Here is a 19,421-nt window from a genome sequence, read left to right as displayed (position 1 = left end):
TGGTTTGGAGGTGTTTGTGTTGGGGCTGCTCAGCCTGACAGCTTAAAAGAAGGTAGATTTTAGGAAGGTGCCAAGGTCAGAGCTGCTGAGAATTTGGCTCCTGTGTTGTCCTCAGATTGGCTGCCCAACATCTTCATTCACTTCTGAAAGTTTTGGTCTTAATTACATTAAAAAACCCCACAATAAAGCTGCATGTCCTTTCAGAATATATGGTCCCTGCTGTTAATGAGGATTTTTAATGAATATCGTTTGTATCTTGGGTTTTGTCTGATAATGAGCAATAATTTTAAAACACTGGATTTGATCCTTTAAAAAAAAGTGGAAGTTCTACACTGATTAACACACGTGCTGATAATTGGCCAGTTGGAAATGCTGGTTACACAGGACCTCCCAAAATAGCAAACCAGAGCTTTTATTTGTTTATACCTACAGTGTTTGGAATATATATAAATATATTTATGAATTGCTTCTGTTTGTCTGTCTTGATGGGAAACATTTTTGTCAACTCAGGACATCAGTGAAAACGGAGCTTAATAAACAAGACACATTACAAAACTAATGTTTCTTACTCTCTGCAACCCTATTCAGGCAGCAACATTTGTATTGACTGAGGATAGCAGTTGGGGTATTTGTAGAGCATACGCCTCAGCGACATGTTCTCTGCACACTTCCAATTGCCTGTTGGCTTGCAAGAGTAGGGTTGTTTGCCAGCCTAAGACCAAAAGTCTCGGTAGGAGATGAGGGGGATTGAATTTAATTTCAGTGGGATTTAGGTGCTCTGCTCCCAGTGATTTTCTCCTTTTTCTCAGTAGTTCATCTGCACTTTGGAAAACCTCCCGTGTTTTTACAGAGAATAAACTTCATTGCATGCCAGCTCAACTGCTGGAGAACAGACCCAGCAGTCTGAGGAGCACAGTGCCATAGTACGTGACACCACCCAAAAGTCAGCCCTTGGGATGCTATCACTTTATAGTACCGCTATTACATGTTTTATGTAAGCACGTGGTGCGTAAAAAGACCTGATGGTCTCATGGGTGAGGACATTGTTAGATATGGTGCTGCTTTTTTTGGTGGTGGTCAATGTTAAACAGCGCCTTTGCAGAACCATCCCTTGGTGTCACTTGTGGCTGTGAAACCAGTTCTGATACCAACAAAATGCATTTTGTTGTGGTAACTTAGTAGGACAGCAACTGCCTAAAAAGGGCAATAATTAGGAGCTCTGGATGAGTTTAGGTACTGAAGAAAGGCCCTGTGCAGGGGGATAATGGAGTTTCAGAGCACAGCCACAGGGAGGAGAAGGAATCCACAGCAGCATGGAATCAGAGCAGAGCTGCTCACTTCTGTGCAGCAGGGAGGAGTCACCAGGCTCAGGAGCTTGTGCATCACATTGTGCATTGATCCCAGCATGAGCAGAAAAAAGTGTCAGTCCCAGCACTCAGATAAAACCGATCATGGGGTAAGCAGAAAATATTGCAAAACACCCTTTGGTGAAGTATAAGGATGCAAAAATGCTAAAAAATATCTGCAATTTGAAAATTTACAGAAACCATCAGAAATGGTTTTCATAGGGGTCCAAGCTCAAGTTTGTCATTCTGTCATCTCAGTAGGAAACCCCCTGTCATTCATGCACTTGAGGTAGAAGTCCAATAAGCTGTATTTCAGTCAGCAAAATGCAAAGTAATTTGCCTTTTCTAATGTGCATAGAAATTACCAGGGAGGCACACATCTTAAACTTCAGTTTAGCTCAGATTTGGGCCTCCTCATGCACCAAGAGAAGGAAATGCAGCTCAGTTTGTCTCCAAGTGAGCCTTTGGCTGTGTGTCAGGGACCAGCAGTAGAGGGCCCTTCACCTGGAGCCCAGAGATGGAGCACACTCACATAAGGTTCAGATGCTGCCCAGTTGCCTATTGGTACTGATCTGCCAGAGATGTTTAAATGCTGTGTTTAGGCTCTCCAGAGGAAAAGTTACCTGTGTCTGTACAGCAGATATAGTGGGACTCTCCTGCTTAATGGCAAGAATAGAGATGGGGACATCTTCCAATGAAACTCATACCAAATTCTGGTAAGTTAAAATCACTGGCACTGGCAAGCACTTGTATTTGGGGTTTTAAACTGAGAACATGATATTAAACTGAGACATTCAGATGGTAAGACCACAGTTAAGCATGATACCCTGGAGCTGCTGTGACACAGACTGTCAGAGGCATCTGGGTAGACAGAGGCTTCCTAGTGATGCTGCCTCACTGCCGTGGTCCTGGATGGGGAGAATTCATCCTCCAACAAGAACAATTACCTTCTTCACTAGAAGCAAACTTTGGTTTTGCTCATTTGATGCACCATCCAGCCCTCCAGCTGCTGCTTAGATGGGCTTGAGTCTCCCCTATGACCTGTATCATGCTTGGACATTTGTACTGATGTCTTTGACATCCTACATGTCTCAGGTGCCACTAGATATCTGCATGCCACAAAGATGATCAGAGGACTGAAGCATCTCTACTATGAAGACAGGCTGAGACAGTTGGGGTTGTTCACCTGGAGAAGAGAAAGCTGCAGGGAAATCCTAGAGCAGCTCCCAGTGCCTGAAGGGACTACCAGGAACCTGGAGAGGGGCTTTGGACAAGGGCCTGTAGGGACAGGACAAGGGGGATGGCTTTAACCTGCCAGAACAGGGGAGATTGAGATGAGCTCTTAGGCAGAAGCTCTTCCCTGTGAGGGTGCTGAGGCGCTGACACAGGGTGCCCAGAGAAGCTGTGGCTGCCCCATCCCTGGCAGTGTTCAAGGCCAGGTTGGACACAGGGGCTTGGAGCAACCTGCTCTAGTGGAAGGTGTCCCTGCCTGTGGCAGGGGGTTGGAACTGGATGAGCTTTGAGACCCTTTACAACCCAAACCAGTCTGTGGTTCTATGATTCTATGTGGGGAGCCAAATCCTGCCGGCGCCCAGCGAAGCCAGCCAGGGAAGCGGTGGCTGCAGGACAACCCCGCGGACACTAGATGTCACTGTTCCATCAGCCATGCCGCAACATGCTGGGGGAAACCATCCTGTTTACAGTGCAGGGGAAACTTCTCAACTCTTTCTTGCATGCACCACGTCTCTGAAGCCTGCAAGCCCTGTCTGCCTGGTAAAGCTGGCGGGTAGATGGTTATAATTGCCCGGTGCTTTCCGTGGCAAGACCATCTCTCCTCTGCGAAGGTTCTAGGGCTGGGGCCAGGGCCTGTGCTCCTGCTTGGAAGTGCCTCTCTCCATGGGGCTGGCTGTTGCAGGAATTAGCATGTTTGCTAAGGACATTAATTTTTCTAACTAGAGGGTAACTTTGGCACCCCTTCCTTTGCCAGGAAAGGTAAAATACCAACAATTCTTGACCATGAGCAATGTGAGAAGGGTTAAAGTGCAGCTGGCTTTAGCTAGCTTTCAGGTGATTTCTTTTTTTTTTATTCTCAACTTTGTATTTAACTAATATTTCAACTGGAAAGCAAGAACAAGGAAAAAAAAAGAACATTTTTCTTTCATCCATAAGCCATAGACATGTGCCACTTGGGTTTCCTTGTTCTAAGCCACAGTAGAAGCAGACACAGCTAGCGCAGTTCGTACTGATAACCACGGACAGCAGGGTAGCTTCTCCAAAATGAGAAATGTGAACTTATGCCAACTGATGGTCTAAGCCTTGTCTTCCGTCAGCACCCATTTGGATGTTCCAGACATTGCCTGTATCGATCAGGCTGTTGAGCAAACGTGGAAAAACACTTGTGCCTCATTGTTAGCTTGACAGTGGCCGAGCGAGGAATTTCAGTGTTTTGGGTCATGGGGAGAAACACTATCAAGTTCCCTTCTTCTAAATTGAAGCTGGGAATTAGGTATAGTGCCAACATGTCATCTGTAATAGAGACCTGCCAGAAACAAAGGTCAGTTTACAGACCATCTTGATTGTGCATGTGCACACGTGGTTTCTTCTTTGTATTCCAACTTTTCTTTGACATACATCATGAATTTGAATTTGGCAGGATAAGAAATGTAAGAATCGTGGTGGAAATTCAGCTGTGAGCTGTCAGGCAGAAGGTGGCAGTGTAGGTGTTTGGGAAAAGCAAAGAAGATGGGAGGCAGTGCCTGAAAGGAGTCGAGCTTTCCATTTTACTTGCTATGGATGTAAATCACAGCATAAGCTGTGATAAATAATGAGAATGGACATGGGAAAGAAAACTGTCATCTTTTAAATTTCAGATATAGGAAAAATTACCATTTCAAACCACTCAGTTTCAATCATTTCTAATGTTAGAAATTCCAGCACTTACATCCTGGAGGGAAAGCGTGTACTTTTCTAATCTAATGAGGATCAGTAATGTTGAGTGACTTACTACAAAATAGCTTTCTAAAAGTATTTGTTTGAAGAAAAACAACATTTTTTTTAATTATTATTTTTATTTGCATGGGGAGTCCTTGTTAGGTAAGTTATGGATTATCAGAAACATTTCTTTGTCTTACAAATTGCAGACGTTGCAGACACATCCATTGGGGAACTGCCCTTGCACAAGGGAGGCCATGGAGAAATCTGCCCACTGACCGCTCCTAAAATGCCCTAAGGAAAGACTTGTACAGCCAAAATCTTGTCTGTTTTTAATATCAGTTGGTTTAATGGAACATACCACCTCTCCCTATAAGCCTTATGCTTACCCTTTAAGGAGAACAGTAATTTTTCCAAGTAATAAATTCTAATAAATTCAGGTAATAAATTCAGGTGACTGTTTTGTCTTAACTTGGATTAGGAAATGAAGACACCATGCAGGCTGTGGAACATGATAGGACCCAGCACCATTAAAATAAACAGCTTTAGTCAGTCAAGCTAGTCAACAGCTGAAGAGGTAGAGCCATATCAAAGCAAAGACAAGAGGGCAGCAATGGAGGCCAATAGGCCCAGCCACTGGCCACGAAGTGGAAAGAGGGTTTGGCAGATGGGGAGGGTTGTGTGCAACGGGTACAGTGCTGGTGCCAAAAGATGTTGTGATGGTGTGGCAGAGTGCGTCACCTGGGTAGCACCAGCAGGATGAAATGTGTTTGTGTATGCCTGAATAACCATCATTAAAACCCCAGTCTGATGATAGCTCACCAGCAGATCAGAAAGAAGAGAGATTTATGAAACCACGTGTTACCGAAAGTTTATCCTTCCAAGAGTGGCAACTTTATATCTGTTAAGCTGCTGGGTTCTTTCCATTGGCTTGAACTGGGTTTGAGTCAGACTTTGGAGACACAAACACTAGGGCAAGTCCAGACACCAGTGAAGTCAAAAACAAAACTTGTGCCAGCTGCCCATCTATTCCTCTTCTGCATCAAAGTCTCAGAAATAGCAAGTATAGTTTCTGAAAAGATTTCCGTAAGTGATGAGAGGATCTACCTAAACTTGCCTGAAGGAAGAAAACAAAGTGTAAACCATTTCTCATGGCCAAGGGTATATTCAGGTCAAACCTCAGGAGGTCTCAGCCAACCCCCATTATTTCTTGCTCGAAATAATCTCTTCCATTTTGAAAATTTTGTGAGCAATTTGCTTTGAAAACATTATTTGGATACAAAATATTTCACCCAGCGAAAGAAGTGATGGTTGGTACAATGGAAATACATTAAACTTTTTTCTTTTTTTAATTAAAAAGAAGTGAAATAGAAGATTTGTGACACTCATCTGGAGAGCAGGTTTGGAGTGAATTAATCCCTCTATGAAATACTCCTTCAATACCTCTAATCATTCTTGGTGATAGGAAATTGGCCTAGAATTTGGAACCTCCATTTCTATTCCTATGCCTGCCCCATCTGTGTCTGCCCTTCAGGTCACCCAAGTGCAGGATGGGCAGGTTACACCTACTAGTGCTGGCGGCAAAATGGCCTTCCTGTGCTGGAGGTGCTGTCAAGGTCTTGATATTTCTGCATCTGTCTTCAAGCAAAACTTTGTATCTCTAAAACATTCACCAGGCTATTATCCAAAAGACTCTGCTATAATAATTTCAAGATGTTTTGCTTCAATTTTTGCTTTTTTTTTTTTTTTAAATGCTCTCCAACTTTTTAGTAGATAAAGCATTGTTCCTCTCCAGAAAATAAAAGTTTAAATTCATATCACAGCAGTGCCTTTTAAATCAGTGCTAAAACAGTTTTGGTTTTTTTCTTAATCCAGGGGAATACCTATTCCCACAAATAGTTTCAATTCTGATAAATCAGTGTTTCCAGACAGAAAATCAGTTAATTCAGTTTTGTTTTAAATCCTAACCCTGCCTAATACTTAACTCTTTGTTGTGAACTGTTTTGGGATCTACTAACAGTTTGTGTTACATGGCAGTCAGTAGCATTAAGATCGTTTTTTAAGAGAAAATCACATTTCAAAACAAAAGAGAAAAGAATCTTTTAATCATTTTGACTATGTTTAAGTGAGATCACCAAGAGAGACTATAGCTCTGCAAAGGACATGTGCAGGCATGCACAGGAATTTGGCTTGCCTGAGGTTTATCTGTCCCAATTAAAGGCAGACGCAGCCTTTTTGCTTCCATGAATGTTTATGAACTGGCAGATCTGCTGAACAGGGAGACAGTTAACATACAGCAACTGGTCCTGAACTAATCAGACACACATTTTTACAGTGTTGTTTGGCTTCAATTTGCTCAATTGCATGAAGATTTTCAGTTTTCCTACCTACCTCCTTGGACAAGATGCAGCACAGAAATTCCCCAAGTTTGAGTAATCACGTACTTTGTGTCACTTCTCCAATGTCTGTGACAAAAGAGGAGAATTACAGGATGCAAAAACTATCCAAGTGCTTCTACTCTAATTCTGCTTTGCAGAAGAGAAAGAGCTTCCCAGAAGCACATGCAAACATACTGGGAATGGTGAATGGTTTGGAAAACCCAACAGGTACTTAAATCTGCTTAAGTATCCAAGGAGGCACCCCAGACCTGAACACCACCATTCCCATGCTGAGGTGCTTAGTGGTGTCCTGCTGATGAGCACATCAGATGCCTGGTGAAGCTGTAGTCAGCTGTCCATCAGGGCCAAGTCCCCTGCATCCCTGATGTCTCCCACAGGATCAGTTGAGCCTGGAGATACTTCAGAGGCCAAACATGGTCACAAATGCAGCATCCTCTCACTATTACTTGCTCCTTGTCCAGCAGGAAACCTCAGCGTCAAAAGACTCTCTGGGCAGTTGGAAGCCAACACAAACCCTGCTAGATGATGGACAAACAGGATGTTTAAAGGTAAGCTCAGTGCAGTTTTTGCTCCTATACTCGTAAATACCACTTACAAATGCTAATTTTTCTTTCAATTATGTATATGTGTTATCAAGCTCTCAAGAAGTTAACAGCGCCGCACATGCTTCACACATCTGCAGAGCATCTGCAGGATCAGAGCAGCAGTTTCTTTCCTCTCCAGCCTTTATTTTTCTTTAAACAGTGACAATTTACACTCCTACTTCCAAACGCTGGGGCTTGTTTTTCAATCCATCACCCCTTCTTCAGAGTCTTTCCTTAGGTTTTATTATTTTTATTTCATGTCAGGTTTGCTGGTGCTTGTTTTCTCCCTTTGAGCCTTACCTTTCACACCTCTCTATTTCCTAGTTTTTATTAATGTAAACCTGCATGTTTCAGAGTTAATGAGGTGGTAGGGGGCTGGCTGGGATCAGAACAGCCTGACGTCAGTGGTTACCAGGCTTTTCCTATATTTAGAGCAAGATGTAGCCATGAAAATATGTGAACTGACAGTTGGCGAACCTACAGCTATACTGTGAAATATGTGGTAGAGACGTAACCATCAGCCTGGGACTGAGCCTCCCACCCACCACACTAAGTAGAAAGGTTTGTTAGGGATAACAAAACTCTTTCTGTCTTGTAATGATTCATGCCAAAACGGCTGTTGACTTCAGTGGAGAGAGCTAGAGGCTTAAATCTGGGAGGGTGGGTAGTCACCATTCAGCTTCTAGGTAAAAACAAATACCCTTTTCAATGCTGAAGAAAGATTATCTGGAAGAGGAGAGTGGTCCACACCACCCAGCTTTTCATTCCTATGTTTGGAGCAAATTTTGGAGGTGCTATTTGCCATTATTTCTATTTCTTTTAGATTAAAGACTAGTTGCACTTGGTGTTGAGTGTTTTACCACCCTCATTGTAACAAATTTCTTCCTCGCATCCAGCCTGAATCTCCCCTCTTTTAGTTTAAACCCATCACCCCTTGTCCTATTGCAACAGACCCTGCTAAAAAGTCTCTCCCCATTTAATCTTACAGTCTTGCATGTAAAGGGCGTTTTACATGCAGGGAACAGCAAATTGTGGGTAATAAAGAAGCTGAGCATGGATGTCTGTGACAAAGTTGTAAGCACACCTGATTGGAGCAGTTTCTCTTCTTGGTTTAAGTGCACCAAATACTACTTTTCACTTGAATTCCTTTCTCAAGTCCGTCTCTGGTTCAGCAGTATGTCAGCCTGCATCCCCCAGGCCAGTAGAGCATCATCACTCACAGCGGGCAGCACCCTTGAGATGTTTCTGTATCTTCAAAGGTCAACAACGGCAACAAGATGTGAGGATACCCAATCCTTTGTGTCACAGAGTTCCCAAGATGCCATTCCCAAGACTCTTTCCTATCCTGCAGTGAAGATGGTTGTGGCTCAGGACACAGCCCTCTCTCGATGGCTTTGGCAAGCTTTCCTGGTTGAGGTCAGCTCTCCAAGCAGTGCACAAGTGGATGGTCCATGCCCTGGAGTACACTCACATAAATCACTGCAGCTCTGCCCACTCCAGGTGTCTCCGGACCTGGCCCCAGACACTCCGTTTGTACAATTTCTTCTTCCCTTTGAATGATTTGTGTCTTTTGAAGATGCAGAACTGATTTCATCCTGAGCCAGGGCAGTGGCTCCCCCTGAGAGCTGGCAACCTGTTGCCTGGGTTCATACATGATAAATGACAGTGAGGAGGAGTGAAGGGCATTTGCTCTGACTCTCAGATATAAGTCTTCAGTAAACAAGGGAATGGAAGCAAACACACGCTTTCCTAGCTATTAAATTTTCAGTTTGAATTTACAGCCTTTGTTACAGCTTCTTTGAGTGATTTTCCACTCCAGGAAAAGACAGATGCGATGTTTTCACAGACTTTTTGCTTGCTTTGCACTGTACAGCTCAGTACCTTGCTTGGTCAGAGCACTACAGTGAGTACAACCAGTTTCTGACATTTCAGTGGAGGTTTTTATTAGTTTTAGTCTTCTCTAGGTCCACATGCCTATCCACATATCCTGCTCTAGGAGGATTCTTTGCCAGACAGAGGTGAGGAATGAATTTAGGCTACGTGGTTTGATGGGAGAGATGAAAAAATTCCCAAGGACCCCACATTTGCCCACCCTGGAGCGCAGCAGTCTCTCCATAAAAGACTTTGGGAAGAGGAGGAAGTAGCAGGCAGCTGTCTCCTTCTACCCTTACAGGCGCTAGCCCCTCCTGAGCTGATAATCATTGTCTATGAAAGACCCTACAAGTGATTAAATTCAGGGTACCTGTTCCTCTTTGTATTTCTCCTGTGTACTCCTTTGACGCATATTTTAATTCTCCCTCTTCCCCAGCCTCATTTCAACTGATGGTGCTGGAAGGTATTTAAAGTTACAGCCATACTCCCATGGGTCACCATGAAAGAAATTAAAGGGGAAAAAAAAAGGAAAAGAAGCCCAGAAAGAAAGCCTGAATCTGTCTGCTGCACAGCAATGCTTATATTTCAATTACAGAGATCGAGGGGCCAGACTCAACAGAGTCTGAGACAGGGAAAGGAAGAATTATGTTGGAAACCCAGACACTGAAGCCATAAAAGAGTGACTGCCTGTAAATGGCTAATCCAGTTAACAAAGCAGGCAGGTGGCAAACATGCTTTTGATCCGAATTGAGCAGATTTACACTCCCTGAGGGGCTGACCTGCAGCTGGGCTGTTCCTGCAGGGCAGGAATGACCCACAGGCCCATGTGTGATGGCATTAAAAAAGCAACACAACCCCAAAAATAACTTCTCAGCCCTCCTTCTTCCATCTCACACAGCGCTGGTTCAGAGCAGGCAGCTCCCCAGCTCCACAACACCATTTCCTTGCTCCTTCCATCCTAGAGATGCTGGCAGCAGGGGATTTCTGTCCTACCTGATGATAGCTGGTGCTCTCCTCCTGCAAATGGCATTTATGGCAGGCCTGATTCTGCTGCTGCCAGACTTTGCACACACACACTGCCAGGGAAGACAAAGGCACCCCTTGGCTGGGCTGGCACAAATCCAGGCATGGGGGGATAAAGGAGCATTATCCCATTTGTAGGATGTTATGAGCAGGGATTTGCACGACGGAGGTGACATGGTGCAGCTGCCTTCCCAGGGGAGTCTGAGATAAACAGCCTCACCGGCTCCTTGAGGCCACTTCTCCAATTACCCAATCTTTTCCTCTGGGCTGCATGTCTCATAAATCCCTTGGCTGGTTGGGCCCTGAGCAGCGATGGGGGCTGTGAATGTGCAGCCAAGCGATGTGCCCTGTTCCCGGGCTAACAAGGGACTGTTTGAAAGGAACTCCGGGAGGAATGAAGGCCAGCCAGGAACCTCTGGGAGGATGCTGCAAGCCAGACTTTGAAGGCATGGTTTGTTTAGGGACATCAGGTTTCAGCTGGATCCACTGATACTGGATATGCCAATAAGAAATCCCAATTACCAGGCAAAATTGAGTAAGAGGCTTTGAGGCCGCAGGTACCTTTAGCTGAGCAGTACATAAACATCCTGCTCTCCTTGGCAGGAAGGGATGGAGAAACCACTCTGCCTTGTGTGCTCTGTCTGAACTAAATTGGAGCTCTCAGACTGAGTACCTCTTCCTTCAACATGCACCCAGCAATAACCAGGGGGAGCAGAAAACTCACAAGAGATAGTGTGTTGAAAAGGGCTTTGCTGTGTCCCCCATCAGCCCCTGAATGCACAGATCCTCCTCAGAAACAGCACAAGCCTCATCCACATGCAGAAGCTTGGCTTGAAAAGGAATAACCAAGATCTGATGCATCTTTCTTTAGAAATACCATGCAAATAGATAGGCTGAGTTTTGAGAAAGGGTTAGTAGCTTTTGTTGGGTTTCCAAAGGGCTACAAGGAGACACCAGGGGAAGGACAGCTTCCTAATCCTTGGGCACTGCTGAGGTTTCTGGAGTTTGGGACCCAGCATACCTCTGTAGAACATGTGAGACCAGAACAGAGATGTGCTAGATTGCCCTGTGACCCTAGAGAGCTGTCAGTCAAGGCTTACTGAAGTCACCAGGAAAGCTGTAAACATACAATGTTTATAAATAAATAAACTAGGAAGAAATCGTGCTTGACATCACTGACAACCAGGGAATGGGATATGGCCTTCTGAATTCCCAAACTGTGGCTTGCATCCAATCCTATTAAAAACAAGGTTTCCCTAGGAGTTGAATTCTTTCTGCTCCTGCCTGCCTTCGGCCAAGATTTTCCAATAGGACATGGGACCACTTTGGACTTTGTCCAGAAACCACCCCAAGTGGGGGATGCTTTATTTCCTCTGCTTTGCTGCTCTCAAGGTGGGCTGCATCAGAAGTCCCAATCCTGGAAGCTGTATCAAACAGCTTAGTGCTTTTAGGAGATGCAACAGATGTAGTCAGGCTTTTATCTTCCAGGGCCTCCAAGTTGCTGGATCTGTATTTTATTTCAGTGATCTGTCAATTGCTAGCAGTTACATGGAGCAAGAAAACAGAATCATTTGGATATCTTTTTGCTTGGTCAAAGCCTATATTTAACTACAGTTCCTGGCTCTCTTTCTAACAGTCCATGAGAGTGCTTATTTTCCAGCCTGCACCTGAACAACCCAAAGCCCTCAAGAGATCAATACAGCTGGAAATGATCCATGATCCACTAGCTGCCAAGAGCTGAGACCAGTGCTTTTGATTGCTGTGAGCTTCCTTTACCTGTCAGTGAATCCCCAACCTGTCAAAGTGCCACCAGAGAGCTCCTGCACCCAGCCCTCTGTGTTAACGCTGTCAGCTGCTGGTGGCTTCTCCAAACAGCTTCATTTCATGCCACAGCTATCCATCTGCAGCTGTATTCCACCAAGTCACTCTTTGGGAGCTTGCTGACCTTATAAAGCATGATTTGGGTTTGTTTAAAGAAACAGAACTGCCTGCCTGCAGGATGCTTTGATCCTAAACAGCGTTTTTAAGTGATGGGGCTGGGTGAGGCAATGAAATGATATGCTGGTGAGTCAGGACATCCGCTTTGTCAAACAGCATACCTGATTTTCTTGCTCAGTGTCAAATATTTGCTGTCTGTCTGAGTATAAAGGATATTTCACAGCAAAAACAAACGCCTGTTTTTACAGTGGTGCATCCTTTCACTGCTGGATGTTCTCTCTCACACACGTGTACACACACTCAGTTGTGCAGAGGAGTCTGATATAAAGCCAAGGTAAAAAAAACAGTAATCAAAGTTACCCACAGAGCAAAACGAGACACCCCAAAATTGCCATTAGCTTTCAGGAAACAGTTTTCAGAGTTCAAATCAGCCTTGGTGAAAGCAAGCCCGGCTCCATTAAATTCAACAGACACTGTTCCACTTCACTGGAGTAGTGTTTTTAGGGTTTATTTGAGGTTAACTGCCCAAATCCCTGGCTTACAGACCTCTTTATGTCCAAGATAACAAATGCAAAGGCAAATAGGAGCAGAGAAAGAAGCCGTGCTAGCCTCTGGTTCCCTGCTCCCTGGCTTGCTGTGTTTGCTGACAGCGCAACTATGCAGAGCATTTGACTCCACACACATTGTGGCTGTCCTGCTTTTATTTCAGCCATTCCCAGTACAGCCCTGTTCTCGTGGTTTGCTCTTCTGGTAGGAGCCAGGTTGGGATACTCACATCAAGTAAACATGTCCTATCTGCACTTTTCCTTGGTAATGAGAGTGCATTATAAACAGGGACTGGCCATCCCCAGGCATAAAAGCTGGGCTTTGTCCACACCTGGAGGATGCTGGAGTGAGAAAAGCCCAGTACTGGTCAAACTGGGACAAAATCCTGTGTATCCCATGGGCAGAGGGTGCTGTCTGCTGGTGCTCTGCAGAATAGATGCTGTCTGTAGCTGATGGAGGTAGGGGGTAGGACTATGGCACCCACACTGAGTGCTCCCCAGTATTTCTGTATCTTTCTGTTTCCCTGTGCACAGGCATGTCTGTCTATATGCAAGTCCAGCAATTAATCTCACATTCAAGTGTCTGTGTTATCCAGACTTAAATTCCATCAAGGATGATTTTGGTTACATATTAAGCAATACTTTCATACATCCCTATGCTTGCTCTCCAAGATTGCCTGTGGAGTCTTCCTCTCTGGATGTTTAAGAAGATTAATTTAATACTTACTATATGTAAATAGATATATAATATAGTAATTATATATAATTTCATATTTAATGGTTGTTGATGTTGTTGATTTGCACTTAGGAGGGGTGAGGGGCCTTAGCCTATCTTTTTTCTTTATCTATATATTTTTTAATAGAACCAGTTCAACCCTCCCTTACCAATCTGCTTGTTGTTATGGGAAGAGTCCCTACGTGGAAAAGGGTTTGGGGATCAGAGCCCATTATTATCTTGGAGTCCATTATTATCTTTTAGTCCATTATTATCAGAGCGCATTATCTAGGGTCCTTCATGAGATAAGAAACAGCTCCAAACTACCAGACATCTGAGGGGAGATGCTGTGGTATCTCTCCCAAAGACACAGCACAAAGTCACAGCTCTGATAAAGGCTCAAACACCTTTTCTTGCACTACAGGAACATAAGCATCTCCCTGGGCTCCTGCAGACCTTCAGGAAGGAGCCAAGCGGTGGTGCTTGTACCTGGGTATTCCCAGCATTCTTCTATTTTCTTTCTCTTTGGGATCATCTGCCTTCATGGTCCTGTTCCTCTCCTTGACCTTGGAGCCTCCTGCAGCTATTTACACCTTCAAGAGAAGCATAACTACCACGAGTTGCTGGCAGTAGCTCAGTCTTTTCAGGATGAGGCAAAGAGCACCATTGGATTTACCACTGCAAATAAACGCTCCTTTCCTGTAACTCCCAGAACAGAGCAGGGGTGCAGAGCCAGACTGGCTGGTCTTCCTCACTGTGCCTGGGGACACCTGGGAGGTGGGAGCTGTGGGGGAAACTCGTGGTTCCCTACAGCCACTCTGCCTGCAGCCTTGCTGTGGTGTTTTGGCAATTAAAGACAACCACCTATTTCCTAATGGCTGTTTCCTCTCCCACAGTCTCTGTGGCCACAACCCACAGGCTGGGATATGCTCCACTGACTGTTTTGTTCAGGATAGAAGGGTCTCAGTGAAGATGCCCCATCTCCACCTCTCACACACCTCATAGAATGAAGCTTGTTACAAATTGTAATTAGACTTGGCACTGGCAAATGCTTGCAGCACATTGTTCCAGTTGCTATTTTGTGTCCTTGCTTTGCCGACATGGTTAATGAACCACCAGTCCCTGATGGGATGTCCTTGGTACCCAGCAATAACCAATGGATCTGAGCTGCACTACAGCTAATGTAAATTAGCAAAGCTTCTCTCTCAGATCTCCACCAAGCAACAACCCCAAAATTGCCTTATTACAGTCAGCTAAGTGCCCTACTGGATTCTTTTTTTAATTGCAACATTTAGTTAAAAACCGTCACCAGCTTTCGTATCAACTTATTATCATAGAGACACAGACTGGTGTGGCTGGAAGGGACCTTAAAGCTCATCCAGCTCCAACCCCTGCCACAGGCAGGGACACCTTCCACTAGAGCAGGTTGCTCCAAGCCCCTGTGTCCAACCTGGCCTTGAACACAGCCAGGGATGGGGCAGCCACAGCTTCTCTGGGCACCCTGTGTCAGCGCCTCAGCACCCTCACAGGGAAGAGCTTCTGCCTAAGAGCTCATCTCAACCTCCCCTGTTCTGGCAGGTTAAAGCCATTCCCCTTTGTTTGTCCCTACAGGCCCTTGTAAAAAGCCCCTCTAAACCCAGCCCCTTTTAAAGCTAAATATTGAAGTACTAGGACTGCAGTAGAGACTAAATCTAGGCTAAGTCCCTCCTAGCAATGCCTAATGCATACCAAGCATTCTCAAGACTCAATGTAGGAAAGTCTCCCAAGAACTAGTGATGATCCCTGTAACCTCTATCAGCAATAACTTGCTTAAATACAATTAACTCCTGTAAATCTCCTGATGATACCAGTTATCTCCTACAGATACTGCTGTAATCTTCAAGTGCAGAAAGAATTCTTTCTTTATAACTTTCATTTTCTCAATGGAGACCATTATAATTTCTGCCTTCCTACTTTTCAGTGTCATCAAGTTGCTCAGAATCTTCTCCCAAGTCTCCTTCCCTTCAGCTTCTTCCCAATGTCTAATCTCAATCTCCCCTGTTCTGGCAGGTTAAAGCCATTCCCCTTGTCCTGTCCCTACAGGCACTTGTCGAAAGCCCCTCTCTGGATTTCTTCTTGGCCCTCTACAAGGTCACATCTACATCCCCATATGCCATACTAGGATTGCCTGAGATTCAGAAGACCCTGATATCTTTCTTCCTCTCATAGCAGGCAAGGTTCATTGGTTTGGGATGGTTTTGCTTCTGGTCTCAGCAGGAGGAGATGGTGGGATATGTTATCTCAGGACTGCCATCACATCTGAGACAGAGGAGTTCCCAAGGGATGCTCTGGTCAAGGGAAGGCAGCTGGGGAGATGGTGGGAAGGGAAGAAGGCAGGGGGAAAGGCAGAACAATAGTTATTTATTTTGATTTTAAAACCCAAAATTTCTAGTTTGTTTATTCTGCAATCTGAGGAGAGAACAGAGATTCCCAGAAAAAATATCTGGGAAAAAGAGGCTCGCATGTCCTTCAACCCATCAAAGAATAGCACCACAATGTTTGTTTGAAATAAAGATAAAAATAGCACAAAACCAGTCAAGAGCCCCACAACAGCCTTTGTCCTCAACCACACATGTGCACAGGCACATACGGATGCTGGTACATGCTTGCCCAGAATACCACCTTGGTCTTCTCTAAGCCTCCTGTGGTCTCAGAGTAGGTCTGATCAAGCGTATTTTATGATCTGGACAGGCATCTCCATCCCTCAGAGCACTGGTCCCTTCAGCTTATATTCAGCACTGTAAGACTTTGAAGCAAGGATGCATGAGAGAGCAGAGAAACAAATGAATAAGTATCTTAACTGACAACCTCAGTTCACATAAACCGACTGTATCCTTCCTCTGTCTGTGGGCTGCCAGTTCCTGAAGGACTTGTTATGCCCAGAGGTACTGCATGTCAGGCAAATCCGTTCAGTGCAAACAGGAAAAAGCCCTCCTTCCTTCCTTCCCTCTTCTAGCGTGTCTACCCTTTATAACAAGAGATCCTGATGCTTTGCTAGGTGTGGTGCATGCCCTACTTTGGCAGATAGCATACATACTATATCTGAACCAAGCAGTTGCTTGCACAGATGTCCACTCAGACTTCTTTGTTGTAGAGTTTTTGGGTTAGTGGGTTTTTTGGGTGGTTCAGTTCACAAAAATCCACACCTGAGGAGTTAAAGAGGACATCTCTCCTCAGCTGCACAATCCCTTCTGTTGCTTCTATGGAATCTTTCAGTTTTCAGGCAAGCTCACTCTCACCCCAAGGCTGACAGCCTGTCTCAGGGTATGATTACACACCTGAAGCACAACTGCTATTATACTACCTGCTCTTTAGCCAACTGCAAAGCAGTACAAGTAATCCTGAAACAAACCTTGAGAAACGAGGCAAGTGGCTTACCGAGTAGTAATACTTGGGTTCTTTTGATCTCGGTTTGTCAGACAGTAGAGTTGTATTTTCAGGCTTTGAATATACAATTATGATAGCTACAGTTTTATTCCTTTTTTTTTCACCTCTTGAGTTTATCTCAAGGTCCTCAAGCACAAAATAACACAAGAGTTGCAAGAGCTGGTGACACTGCCAGAGAGCAAATTTTGCATCCTGCTGGCCTCTGCTCTCAGAATTGCAAAGAGAAATGCATCCAAAGAACCCTGCTCCTTTTGCAAGAAAACTCTTGCCTCTGGCTGCTGCAGGGTGCAAGATGAAGCTGCTCTGCAAGAGTGGATCTGGTGGGCTGCAGTGGACCTTGATAAAGCAGGGCTTTGCAGTCCCCAGAAAGAGAAGAGCACCAGGTAACCAGGATGGCAGAGAGAAAAAGAAAAGGGGGAAGTCTATTAAAGAAATCATACAAACATTAGAATAAGATGTAAGAAAATGCAGTGCACATGTTTGTACTTACTGCACATAATTTAAAACGCAAGGTAGACACCAGTGTGGATGAGCACTGAAAGGCTGCACGGCACAATACCTCATACCATCAGACCTCTCGGAGTCCAGATATAGCAGAATTAAATTTATTCTATTTCTTTTGGATAGATTTTATCCAAAGCAACAGCTTAACTCTTTGAGGTCCTGTAGCAGGCACTGTGAAATATTACATGTAAGTCTGATGTGTGAGCTGAAAGAGAAAGAGCCTTCTGTTTTTGCTTAGACCTCAGGCTGGAGAAGTCTGATCTGACACTGCTTTAGTTGGAGAAGAGAGCTCATGTTCAGCAGAAAAAAACCCTTGAAAGCAGGCCTATCACAAATGTTGGAGAAGGAACCTTGCCTGCAGTTATTCATTCATGAGTAGATATCTGCTACATCAAGTTCATGGGAACAGAAAGCATACCTATAAACTCACCTGAGGACATCAGTTCACATGCTGCTGGAGTCAAGGTTGAAATGCCAATCTGCTGCCCAGCAGAGGTGTGTTTCCACAGGGAATGATAAAAGGGAGCCAAAGTCAGCCACAGCACATGGCCCAGCTCCTCACTGAATTTGGGATAATCCAAGTCAGCTAGCTCGGGTGAGATCAGAAAGTGCATAGCATTGCACAGGGAAAAGGAGAGATGCAGGAGATGCTGTCCCAGCTCAAGGAGATGCATGCAAGAGAAAGTCTGCCACTGAAGAGACCTGGCATGGAAAACATTTGAGGTGGAAAACCACTTCAAATGCATATAGATGTCTTGGGGACCAGATAGGTTAAGTCCTGAAGCAGCAACAAGGACCAAAGCACATCTATTTGCCTGGCTGGAATCAGCTCAGGAACCATTTCCACTAAATTGCAAGAATTAGAGACGGTGAGGTCTGAGTTTCCCTCACCCGTCAGAAGTACTACAGGCACATACCCCAGACGTGTTTTGCAATATTCACATGCTGCAATATTCCCTGGATGTGGTTTATCTCCACACTTCAGAGAGACTTCCCGGACTCTCATTTCAGCCACATAGGAGGGAGATGACTGCAATTCCCTCTCACTTTCTCTACTCTTCTGCACAATATACTTTGTATTTAACACTCATGTTAGAAACTGTAGATCTTGGTGATACTGTCTCAAGCCCAGCCACTAACCAGTCCTACCCTAGCTTTGCTCTTCCCACTGCTTCTCCGACATATTTGGAGGTTTCGGAGTTACTGGGGCTCAGGAAGTGGCTGTTGACATTAAAGCTCTGTTCCCAGTCTCCATTTCTGGTAGGCAAGACAGTATTTGGTCAGATTTTGGTTCTTACCAGGGACTGAAGGCAAGGAATTGCACACCAAGATGTGCAAAAGGATATTTTTATTCTGTCTGGGTTTACACCCACATGTGTGGGTTTGTTGCATGAGCCAATTCTCAGCTGGTTTGTTGATAAAAGCAAGGAACAACTCATCATTCCGAATGGAAACAGGACCCTGATTTAAAACAATGAGTGATCTGGCTTCTAAAATTTACTGTAATAATGAAAGCGTGCATTTTTTTGCTAGTAAGTTGTGGAGAAAGTAAACTGACAGTGAACTCATTTAAGTGTTATTAATGTCAAAATATATTTAACCTCTCAAAAATGGGGCTACTGAAAGAATTTCTGGTATGTAAAATGCTGTTAAGTAGAAAAGGAACATACTAAATTTTGGTATTTGGTAGTCATCTCAGAATACACAAGAGAGTAAACCAGACCAAAGATGTAGACACAGCCTGTGGGCTTCAGAGGTTCCCAGCCTGTACTGGTGGATGTTGGGTGGGTAAGTCCATAGACGCTTCATTCTGTCTTGCTCTATCCTTGAATTCTTCCCCTCTGCACACAACACCAGTTACTTGTGGAAGAAGGATGCTCATAAAATTGAACCTTTGCTGTGAGCCACTGTGGAGACATCCCTGCATTTGGTGAACAATGATAATTGGGCTGAGATTTTATTCCCTTCCTGTAAGTTTCCATGTTCCCTTTCTAATAAGGTAGCCATTACAGAAATGACTTTAGGAAAAAAATGTGCAAAGAGCAGCCTTTTCTTGTTTTCTGGCAGCAAAAACATGGAATAAAGCACAAGAAAATTCTCTTGCTTTGCAATTCCATGTATCTGTCGAAATACTTCTC

This window comes from Pezoporus occidentalis, unplaced genomic scaffold, assembly GCF_034315485.1.
Source record: "Pezoporus occidentalis ecotype Australia unplaced genomic scaffold, CSIRO_AGI_Poc_V1 ctg118, whole genome shotgun sequence".
Lineage (NCBI taxonomy): Eukaryota > Metazoa > Chordata > Aves > Psittaciformes > Psittacidae > Pezoporus > Pezoporus occidentalis.
The sequence above is the reverse complement of the archived record's forward strand: the minus strand, read 5'-3'. Positions refer to the sequence as shown.